General features: G+C 32.7%; 1 pseudogene; it reads right to left on the bottom strand.

The window, feature by feature from the left end:
- Window positions 1–9,138: 9,138 nt before the first annotated feature.
- On the bottom strand, window positions 9,139–12,771 carry LOC109456111 (THUMP domain-containing protein 1; annotated as a pseudogene).
- Between the last annotated feature and the right edge of the window lie 216 nt (window positions 12,772–12,987).

The raw sequence follows: 12,987 nt of genomic DNA, 5'->3' as shown, positions 1-12,987 counted from the left end.
GCACTTATGAAAGAGAATAGAAATTTCCGAAATTATGTTTTGGTCAATAACTGCAGTGGAACAGAATACTGCTGTGGTATGTGTAGTTATTGAGTTATATTAGGAGGAGTGCCAACAGTGTCACAATTGTTCTAAACATAATCCAGAATTGCTGGTAAATCAATGAGAGCTATTTCCTGATTGAGCTGCCTCTTAATCAGGGAGTGAATTATATTGTGGAATATATATATATATATATATATATATATATATATATATATACATACACACATACACATATTTCATTGTATACATACAGAGTCTCCAATAGACAGGAAATATTTTGTCATAGAATTCAGTACAGTATTTCAGTCCAACTAAAGGTTATAAAGCCATGTTACTCAAAATTTCTTAACCTATGACTTTTTGTAGAAAAAAATAACAGTCTTACAGGTTGTTTGATTCTGGAAATTGTATGAAATATTGTGAACAAAAATTAAAATACTTCACTTAGATATAATTTTAGATTGTAAATTATGATTTATAATTAGTTTATTAACTTAGTTATTTAGATATACTCTTAAAATCTAAGATAATGCACGTCTCCTCATGCTTTCATCTCAGTCTGCTTTCTTTCCACAGCTCTTAGATTTATTACGGTTTGTAGGTTTTCATAAAGAATTGCAGGAGTAGAAAGGATAAATAAAGAACTGTAAAAACAGCTTCTGGAGGGAAGCCAGGTTGCAACTATTATTAATTTTGCCATGTATTTAGAAATCATTTTTTTAATTTGGACATCACAAGACAAAAAAACTGGGTAAATTTCCTAACAAAATTGTTTGAGAGCTAATGGTACATATTTTACCTTCATAATGAAGAAGACTTTAGTTCATATATTTTAAACTTCATCTCATAACTAACTAAATGAATGCATACTCAAATAAAGTAAAACTAGACCTAATGCATATACTAGTGAAAATACACAATGAATCTTATAAAATAAACTTTCCACAAAATTGAACTCATATCTGATTGAATATCTAGATCTAACTACCGATTTATAGAATCAGAGAAGACCAGGAAAATATTAAACAGCAAAGCCAAAGGGATGAAATCAGTGAATTTAGGTTTGAGGAAATCCCCCAGGACAATCAACTAAACAGATAGTTAGAATACAATAATTTGGGGGACATAGAGGGTCAGGGGGAAGAGGTGGAAAGAAAAAACTATAGATTAAAAAAATGTGAATAAATTGTAATGCATGGGCCTTAATTTGTCCCTGATTTGTATAAACAAATTGTTAAAAAAATTAAAAGACAATTTCAGTAATTTGAAAACTAACTGGACATTTTATTAATTAAAATTGTTGTTATTAATGTGTGGTAATATTTTAAAATAGTCATTTTTAGAGATATATACCTAAATATTTATGGATGAAATAATGTGCTATCTGAAATTTACCTATACAAATCTGTTAATGTTGGTGATATAGGGGAATACACAAAATTAAAATGAACCCATCAGGATTCATTATTATAGTGTCTCTATTTTGTTACATTGTGTGAAATTTTCCATAATGAAAGTTAGGAACAATAAGAAAAGTAAGATTTGGAGACATAGACTAAACTCAGACAATTTGCAAGAAATGAAATTTTTTGTGGATAACACATAAATTTATTGGTGATAAAAATATGTGAGTCCAGACATGACTAAAATTTTGACATATACTATAAAAAAAATAAATCTAGTAAGATAAGTCTTTTTCAGTATGTATTTAATGTAATCTTAAAATAAAATATATTTTTGCTTTCTCTGACAAAAGCATAAAATCTCTTGGAAAAAGTATCAGTTAAGGCTGGTGGGAAGCTTCTGGAAGTTTCCTTAAATAATCTTGCCTTTTTGTTTGTTTCACTCCCAGCTGGCACATTGCTTCCCAGTAGGTTGTATATTGCACTTTGTCTGATCCCCCATACATAATTTCCTCAGTGAGCAAACCTGCTTTGCCAGAGCTTTTACTTTACATATATATATAATTTATTGGAGTGATATTGCTTAGTAAAATTGCATAGGTTTCAAGTGCACAGTTTTATAATACGTCATCTATATATTGCATTGTATGTTCACCACCCAAAGACAATTCCCCTTCTATCACCATATATTTGACCCCCCCTTTTCCCTCTTCTTCTACCACCCTCCTTCCCCCTTACCCTCTGGTAACCACTAAACTGTTGTTTGTATCCGTGAGTTTGTTTGTCTTTTCATTTGTTGCTTTCAGTTTTATATCCCATCCATGTTGTTGTAAATGGCAGTAATTCATCTTTTCTTATGGCTGAGTAATATTCCACTGCATATATGTGCCACATCTTCTTTATCCAATCCTATCGAAGAACACTTCAGCTGTTTTCATGTCTTGGCCACTGTGACTAATGCAGCAATGAACAAAGGGGTACATATATCTTTATGGATAAATGTTATCAGAATTTTTGGTAGATACCCAGAAGAGGGATTGCTGGGTCATATGGTAAGTCTTATAGAAGCTGGATGCCTTGTTTCCAGGCATGGATCTTGTGGACAATTTTTCTTTGAATAAATTCCTATGTTCAGTATTGAAAAGCAGTCATTTCAGACTTTTTTATTAAAAGCCTATTTTAAATATATTGTGGGCCAACAAAAGTTGTTACAACTATTACCTTGAAGTTTTAGGGTTATAAGTCAATTAGCAATTCCCTTCTGACTCTAGTTGTAATATATGGAGCATTAGAATAGCAGGAACTTGGTCTTCTTTGATTTAGTCTAAAACCTTTGGAATGCCAGATTTCACTCCTTAAGAAGTAATCAAAGCTCCAGAATCTGGCTTATTTTATTACTCAATAAATCACTAATGATGAGGCTAATTAAAAAGAGATTGCTGCTATTTGTGACCAAATATATTTATAATCTCAACGGACTGTAAAGAAAGAATTTTTAATGAGGAAATACTGACAAATATAGAAGCATTTTTTAAATATATTTTCTCCTGGTGTTTCCTCTGAATGTTGTTAAAGTTGTTCAAGAGAAAAGTCATAAATTTCCTGGGGACTACAATTCCAAAATTCAGCACTAATCTTATTATTAGTAATGTGATCATTGCATTTTAAATTAAGATGGGTTTAAGTCATTTTTCTTTAAAGTCAGGCTATCAATTTTTTAGCACCATATGAGCATTATGTAATTACAGTGAATTATACAATTATGTGACATGGGATGCCTTGGTAGGTTTTACATCTAAAATTGGAATGATTTAATTTGAATTGATTGTTGTTTATATATGATTTGACTCCATGCATGAACTGATCACATCATAAAGAAAAAAATTGCTTGTCTCAGTAGCAATATAGAGTATTTAGATTGATATCCAAGGAAAAGTATGCCATATTTAAAATTCTGGCCTTTAATCCAGCATTTGTAAAACATGTCTCCTGACTCTCTGCCTCAGTTTCTCTATTAATCAAGTGAGAATAAAAGATTAATAACACTTATATGTCATATCAAAATAGTAAAATTTACCATAGATAAGAGAAGTTTTGGGAGCTACAGATGTAAATTCCAGGAATACGATTTTAATATTTTGCTTCATTTGAATATGTTTACTCTGATCTCAGAAGTAATTAATGATATAATAATAGCCATATTCAATATTTTCTCTGTTAATTTTCTTAGCTTCCTCCATGGCAAAGTTTCAATGTAGGCTTCCAGTCCAGAAATTGTCTTCCCCTAATTCACTTGTTTTGTTTCTATTTCTAACTCTCTTTAAAACCTTCATTTTATTTCAATCAAAGTGTCTTAAATGTCTATGACAATGTGCAAGCCATATATATATATAATATAGTCATATATATACATATATATAATTATTATATATATATATATATATATATATATATATATATATATATTTAAGAATTTAACTTATGTGCTCAAAGTCTCCACAATGAAATAAAAGACAGCTCAAAATAGCTCATTGTGGTAGGCATTTCCTTCACTCTGTCCTTTCTTGCCTCTAACTCTCTGGATTGTATGAGCATTTCCCAGGTTTGTATATCTGACCATCTCTTTTCTCTACAAGAGATCTACTCAGTCTTACAATATTTACTATTATGCCCATGGGGATGAATTTTAAAACTTACATCTTTAAATTTGACTTCTCACCTAAACTTCTACTTCATTTTCAACTGGCTGAAAGACATTTTCATGTAAACATTTTTCCAGTACCTTTAAGTATAATAGATCTAATATGGAACTTACCATCCACTCCCCAACTATGCCTATCCTTCTGCTATTCCAAATGCAACAAATTTTGGTCAGTTACTCAAAGAAAATTTAAATAGTCCTCAATCATTACCTCTTCTTTATCTCACAAAGCAAATGAAATATTATGAACCAGATTATTCTCTTTTTATTATCAACCACAATTATTTCTGCCTCTTAATACCTACTGCTACAAATTTAGCTCAGAACTCTGCCACTTCATATATTAAGTTTATTAAAGTAGATTCCAACTTTATTCCTCTGTCCTGTTCTTTCTTCTTGATCAATATTGTGAGTATAATTTTCAGAATATTTCTCACAAAATCATTTTGTATCACTTTCCTTAATTAAAAAGCTACAGGAACCGTTCCATTGCCTTAGGAATAAACTTTGTCTTCTGCACACTTGAATTTCTACCCTTGCTTATAGGAAACCTCCAAATCTTTTACAAATGCCGTAACCATCCCTCAGTATGAATCCTATAATTGTAATTTAATAAAATAAAAAGCTTAAGCAAAAAAGAGCAAAGGCCTAGATGTTGTATTTACCATGGATCAAAGTGGTGGTATGGAAAGCTAGATGATAAATCAGAAAATGTAAATTAGGAACAATTTATATAGGGTCTTCAATATAACTGCAAGATTGATATATTTCAGGCCCAACATTTGAACATTGAAAGTAGAGAAATGGAAACCCAATCTTTACAAGGTAATCATCTTGAACCACAACTAGAAATTCCAATTGTGGTAAACTAAGATTAAACAACACATGTACAAAGTGAATTTAAAGTTTTAATCAAGGATCCAAAGGGAAATAAGGTAGCATGAAATAAGATTGTGAGCAGGGTGAGTTTAAGAATAATACAGCAGGAGTAAGTCAAGTTGGTATAGATGAACATAGACATGGGGGTCTGTCTGACAATTAGAACCAGGGAATCAATGACTTGAAAGTAAACAAAAAGGCAAATAAAAACAATCATGGAAACTTACACATATTCAGTAAAAGAGTGTTTAAGTAGAAAGGAATATGATTTAAGTTTGCTTGTACTACTACCTTTTTTTTTTTAATGGAACAAATGTATTTTGATTTTTCTGCAAAAGTCAGGAACTATGAAAAAGAAGCTCAATATTTGACCATACCAGAAGCAAAATACAAGTAAAAATAACATTTAGAAATCATGTTTAACCTTAGAGAAACATGTTTTAAGATACCAAGTTTAACACTCTTTCCTCTGTAAAGCAAAACAAGTTTACTGAACCAGAACACGGAGGCGGACTTTTCTAAACTGACGTAATTTTTTTAAAAATAAAAGTTAAAAAGAAAAACAAAACAAAACATTCAATTCTAACCCTGGAATCTCTTCATTTATAAAATAACATGCTCAAATGTCAGTGATATAAACATTTGGTAAACCTGAAAACAAATCCTTCAATGAATTAATTCAGACTCCAACAGAATACAGTACTTTATAGCAAGGGAAAAATAGCTCTTGCCACACTCAGGTCCTACCAAAGTCAAATAAACACAAAAAAGGGATTAAAACAAACTACAAAACTCCAACTTTCTATACAGTAACAGCCTTCACTAAGTAAATGGAACCCCATCCACAGTTATATGTATGTTCTGTAAGCATGTGGGGAATTTTATTCCCAGAGTCCCAGAGTCTTGAACTATAGAAATAAAAGTATTGTCTTGGAGTAAATCTGAAGGCACCAAATCCTATCCTGTGTTCCCCCAAAATGATACTTACAATGCTCCTACCATTGTTTCAAGATGACTTCAGCCTATTGAGAGTAACATTCTAAACATGTAAAGATACCTAAGGAAGCTCCAACCTCATCTGCATTAGCAAGGCCCTATTCTTTGTCCCACAATCCTTCCTTTGTCCTTGGCAATCCTTCCTGACTGGTTTGCCAAGTGGTACCGCTAGCTAGGATGACAAATATATATCCCCATGTTTCCTAGCCATTAAACAGACAGAGCCATTTGTGAGGGAAGATTTCACATTTATATTACTTTCAAAATTTTCAAAATTTAAGAATAAACCCATCTTCAAAAGCTAGTTTCACAGCCCCTTAATATTTTCAATCTGGACATTTTATTTTGTAATCTTCTTTGCTCTTCCAGCTTTTTTCAGTAGTTTTGCCCTGGAGGAACCCTTGAAAAAACTTTCAAATTAAGGAATCCCTCATGGTATGTGAGTGTGAACACTAAATTGAAGGATACCTGTATTTCACAGAAATCCAGAACTGTCAGTCTAGGGCTAAGAGTTTGTTCTTTTCTCTCAGACAGATTCTCAGGCTGAGAGGATTTAGAGAAGGGGTTCCTCTCCCAGTTATACACTCGCATTAGGAAAAGGAGGGGAAATGTTATTTAATTTGGTTTTGCAGTTCTTCAAGCAGTTTTAGTGGCTTGAGACTTGTTATCTTTCTTCATTCTGAAGCAGAAGTCGCTGTAGAAACATTTCAAGAGTTCCTTGGGCAATGTGATTGTCCCAGAGTCCATTACTTTTTAATCTAAGAATCTTGTCACTTTTGAGAAACAACATTTTCCCCAGGACCTTGCAAACTCATTCATTTGTTCACCCAATGAAAAATGTGTACTAGACTAGTTTCTGAGCCATTCTTCATTTTCAGAGCATTCAGCAAAATCTGGCATAGCATATTCTTGTAAGTACCCTGGAAATTCCCCTGTCAACTCAGATATCCTCTTGAGAACTCTGCCTTTGATAAGCCAATGGGTTTCTGTATGTAGAAGAGTTTTGTGCTTTTTGTTTAGGTTTTAGTTTTGTGGTTTTTAAAAATATTCTTGCATAAATGGGTCTTTAATAAAGTTAACCATTTTTGTAGCATTACCCAGAACTTTCTTCGTTTCATCCAGAAGGAGATATATACATATATATACATATATGTATATATCTATATCTATCTATCTAGTTAGCTAGTTATCTATCTATCTATATATACATATATACATACATATTGAGTGATACCTTGGTTTTCAAAAGTCTCCATTGAGGAACATTTCGGTTTACAAACGCCATAAATTTTATGGATCTATAGTATCATTAGATAGTAAAATTCATGCTAAATTTGCAGCTTTAGGGGTTGATTTTAAAGGTCTGGAACGGATTAATCCATTTTGCATAGAAAGGATTATGGTCTAAAACCGAGGTACCACTGTGCACATATGAGAGGTGCTGGACCCCAAAATTTATTTGTATCAGCATTATATATATTATATATATATATATATATATATATATATATATATATAGCATTATATGTAATACATATATATATACATATACGTATACGTATACGTATACATATACATATACATATATATATATATATATATATATATATATATATATATATATCAGCACCTCTCTGTAAAGAAAACAGTGTGTTACAACACATCAGGATTTTCTTTTTTCAAAATGAAGCAAGACTTGTCTCATGAAGCCAACCACTGATGAGGCACCAGGAGTACAGACAGACCTTTGGTTTCCAGATATGACAACCCATTAAATTTCTATTGGCCTTTGTTTTGGGAGGCTGCTAGCAGCAGAAAAATTTTCTTGAAGTCCATCATCATGTATAAATCTTACAATTGCTGCTGTATATCAAACATTCTTGAAATCTGTCAACTTGTCAACCCCAGATAGAAAAACTGCTGTTTTTCAGTTAATTACACAAAACCTCTTTAGCGTCATGTAACATAAGGCAATTTATTAAATTGGAGTAAAGTGTTTTCAATTTCTTGTTCTTCTTGTACTAGCATTTTAATGTGGGTATTATTAGATTCTTACCGACTACGTGAAATTTTCTCTTCTGGAGTAAGTTCTGCTACTAGATTATTTGCTAGCTAAACCTTTTCACTGAATGTGATATTTTTAATGAAAGGCTTTATTGTTTTGATATTCCAAAAGCTATTTAAAACAATCAACATTTTTACTGATAAATGGCTATGATTTATAGTTACAAGTGCTGGAGCAAATGCTATTTGTAAATTGCATTCCACAGACAATATACAATGGAATGGGACAGTCTGGATTATGAGTCCCTATAAAACCATTGAAAAATAGTTTCCATGTACAGAAAGAATTTCTTTGCATTCCTTGTTTCACTAATATACTGAGTAACTTGAAGACTAATTCTTTATCACTATCTTATCAGAAATATCTGTAGTTGTACATATGCCTAGCATGGTCCTCTTCTATCTCACACCTCGCCATAAAAAATCACAGCACTGGACCATAAAATGTATTTGTAACAAACAAATGTTAATAAAATACAAAAATGGGCATAATAGCTAAACAAGAAATCACAAAAAGTACCAAAACTTCAGAAAACAATTTATTAATATGTCTAACCTATGTACCCCATGTTTATGTAATGTTTACAACAAAGTGGCAGGGGACAACTGAGTTGCAACACAAAAAAACCCATTCCTTAGAATGAGAATTTCCCCCTAAGTTTATATTTCACAGCTTGTTGGCTCCCGTAAGTCAGTTGGCAATGCAGAAGGAGAGGCTGTGGAAGGTAATCATGAGGGAGAGGCCAACATCATACCCCACACTCCCCTCTGTGGGTGTTCACCAATTAGCCACTGCCTCTCCTAGCTCACCCAGGTGCAATATGGGCCTCCTGCACACTGCGAGACAGGGCTGGAAAGATCTCTAACAAAACTGTTAAACAGGGCTCCCCAGTCACTGTTTTGCCCTGTGAGTACAATATTATGCAGCACAAAGAGTTCAAAGACTGTCTTTTTAGTCACAATTTTATACGGAATCCCAGCAAGAGCTCACAGAATGCCAGTTGAGAAACTCACGTCTAATTGGAAATTATAATTATTATTATTTTTTTCCTATGAGAGGTCATTTTCATTGGACTCAGATCCTTCTATGACTTAACCTGCAAGTTCAGGTTTAGATCCTCCCTCATTCACCTCCGGTGTCTCAGATGCTGGTTTTGTCTGCCCTAGCTCCTCACTAATCTCTGGTACTACCTGCTGGTTACTTTTTTTCTTCTGTGGGGTCATCTTGATGCGACCTGTCACCAGATTCCAATTTAGCTTCTTTCCTATGTCCTGCCGTCGCTGCCCACTCTGGATGAAGCTGTGGTGTCTCCTTAGCACCTCCCGGAGATTGTATTTTCTGAACAACATGTAATCTTTCACAACATTTGGGCAGCAGACAGCTTTAATGATTTCTACTACCACGGTGTACTGTAGCTTGGTAAGGTCCATTTTTTTTCTAAATTGTGGCTTCCTACTATCCCTGCCAATTCTTTGATAACTTGTTCTCTATTCATGTGACTGTTATTTCCAGATTTGTATACAATCTGAAATGTCCCTTTATTTGGAGCTTTAAACGAGGGTTCCAGAAAAGGTTTTGCATATTTTTTCGTATCTTCTAAGAAAGCTTTTCATGTGCCTGACATGGGTACAATTGGTAAAATAACCCAAGTCTTCTTCTTCTTGGTTTTGTACATATCCTGGGAGAATATGATGTACCGATTTCTCAGATTCGATGGCAAGTGTCCTGATGAAGACGCCATCATTTACTCCAATCTCCACTTAGTGGAATCTTCTTAGCCTCATCTCCGTAGATGCCTTAATGTCACCAACTTCATTCTTCAGGGCAGCCTCTGCATCATCGTCTTCCTCACTTTCAGGGGGCTGCTCATCCTTGTCTGTAAACTTTTTGGGTCCAAACAAGTGATGGTCCCATTCATTGAGCAGTATGCAGGCTTCCTCTGTGTCTTTGGTGCTCGTTAAGGCTCAGGTGATGAGAATGCCCTGCAGCCTGGCTCCCGGCTCGTAAGAGGGAGCCCATGTGGCCTCCACATATTGAGCCTTCTTTGCGTTTCCAGACGCCTGACTGAAGAGACTGCTGGATAGGGCTCGCAATGGTATGTGGCAGCTGCAGCTACCAAGAAATGTGTTTCTCCTGTACTATTAATTTTATATTGTGGCATGCACTGCCTTTAGCCTCAAGAGAAATTGAGTTTGGAATCCAATTTCTTCTATGTCCTATTTATATTAGTTTTGTGTTCTGAATATAAAGTGGTTAGCACAGTACTGGGCACACATGAAATAACAAACAGAAGTAATATGATTATTGTAATAATATTATAAATATCATTTTCCCCTATATGTTTTAATGGGAAGCCTTTCAATCTTTAGGTATACTTCCGTCTTCTAGATGCGGCACTTTTATCCCACAGAAGTAATCACAAGAATATTTACGTCAAAACTTTAAATTAATTACCTGAAAGTAAAGTTATCTGTTATATTCTTACTACTTGGAATAAATAACGATGTAATAAGGTAATCAGGACAACTTGTTACATTATGGAAGTCATACTCCCTCAGTCTGAAAGAGCATGACCTGAATTGATGGGTCCCTCGATGTCTGCAAATTTGTGTCAACTGAGTGATTACATGAGAAAACAAGATAGCACTGTCCTCTTGGACCTTATACAAAAATTAGCTGCAGTGACTGCCACGTACATGACATATTTGTACATGTGAAAAATTGGAAATAACAAAAATAAACCATTTACAATGACACAATTAAAATATAAGTTCTCAGAAACTTTAAAAGTGAAAACTGAAAAGTTATTCCAGTAAAATAATGAAATCTACCAGTACAATGTTGGATTGCTGATTTATAGTAATATTAGTATCTTTATCTATATTTATATCTATCCAGAATATATTTGCATTATTTGTGATTAAAAAGAAAAAGGTCTTTACACAATAACAGAAGATCTCTCACCAGAGAGAGAAGGCAATTCTATACTCATCTGCTATTCATAAAGTAGCCCACAATATGTACAGCTAAACTTGGCAGAATTAGAATATCTGTACAGTTTCATGAAATATTTTAACACACATTGTGTAGTAATGAATGGCATAAAAAATGAATATGTAACGATTTAAATCCACAGTTAATTGGATAAATCGGAGAAAATTGGCAAAAAATGAATTATTATTAAAGTTCATTATAATAAACTTGTAATATGTAAAACTTTTAAAATACATATTGGACATATATTGTAAAATAATTCAATAATTTTACATAAAGCTTCTAACAATTAAATAATATATTATATAAACACAATCAGATGAATTTGCACATGCCTGTTTATATTGGGAGCAACATTCATTTCAATACTCTTTACATTTCTTATGTTTTAGCACATACGATTTGGTTTTAGACTGACATATTGATGGCTTTTCAGACATTTGTAAAAATCCATGTTGCGGATCACAAGTGGATATGGAAATATGCCTAATAAAGACAATTAACCCTGAAATGTTTCAAGTGGCAATAAAAGCATATCAAAAGGGCGTGAAATACACCCATGATATCCTGGTGATTAAGCTTCTGCTACATTGTTATTGAACACTATGATAATGACAGCAGGAGAAATGCTTTTAAAGAGTTGGATAAAAATACAGATGGCTTCTCACCAGGTCATTCTGTATTCCTCCCTAGTCTATCTAGTCAACCAGTGTTTCATATAGCGCTAACACAAGTAATTCATCTTTTTTTTTTAATATTTGAATTTATTACCATTTTGATATAATGGAGTTAATGATGCAATAATACCAAAAAAGAGACTAAAATTATTTGTATTTATATGATTTTTGAGCAATAAATTTAAAGCCACTCACTACTATCGTTGCTTCAAAACTATGTTATGAATTTGTAAAATCCCTGTATTATGCCGAAAAGAAGAATATTCTTCCAATGATAGCTGCCTAGAATCCTTTCATCCACATTTGAATCATGTAGATGAACATTAGGTTTTTAAATGATTTACTTTGATTATATAAACTTCTTAGATAAACTTACATTATATATTAGATTATATAATTAGGCTATGTGAGTTTAAATTATACAACAGACACACAATTTTTAACTGATATGTAACCAGTGCAATATTTTAGGACAAATGAGAAAAAAACACACAAATAAACAAAGGAGACATTGATATAGTTCATTCTAAAAGTCATATATATAGATATGTTTTATTTATATTAATACATATATGAGTATATATACAACATACATGTAATTTAAAAAAATAGTGTTTTGCTGATTATTTTGTTTTATACAGCTGTTACTCTAGTAAGCTATGTATTACTAGTGCTATTCTATCATTATATAGCCGTATTGTACATAATAGCTATTGAATATTTTTGCACAGTATTTTCTGTAAGTTGTAATTAAAAGTAAATATTTTACTACTTCCAAACCATATACTATCTAATCCAGAGGTAATCCTTTTTAACTATTTTTCCTTATTGTTCTTCTAATGTCTGGTGGAGATTACTTTCTGATTACTCCAATATATGTCCCTACCATCTTTTCATTTATCCTTATTTGGACTTACTGCCAAAAGATAAAACCACAAACCAACTATATTTAATTTTATGTGTCTAGATATGTGAAAAGAGAGAAGCCACACTTACATCTTCTGCCCACATTGATCCTGTCATAGCTTTTCACAGACCATATCTTTTTCCTTCTTTCTGGCCCAGATCAGGTGCCATGTCCTATATCATGTCTGCTCTTACTCCGCAAAAGAAAACAATGACTTGCCTACCTGAATACTCACAGTAATTTTTTTCCTAAATGTTTAATGAAAATAACTACCACATTTTTATTTATGAATCTGTCTTATCAATCGTATTATTGTCAAT

This window comes from Rhinolophus sinicus, linkage group LG02 (genome assembly GCF_036562045.2).
Source record: "Rhinolophus sinicus isolate RSC01 linkage group LG02, ASM3656204v1, whole genome shotgun sequence".
Taxonomy (NCBI): Eukaryota; Metazoa; Chordata; class Mammalia; order Chiroptera; family Rhinolophidae; genus Rhinolophus; species Rhinolophus sinicus.
Note: the sequence above shows the minus strand (reverse complement) of the source record. Positions and strands in the feature narration are given on the sequence as shown.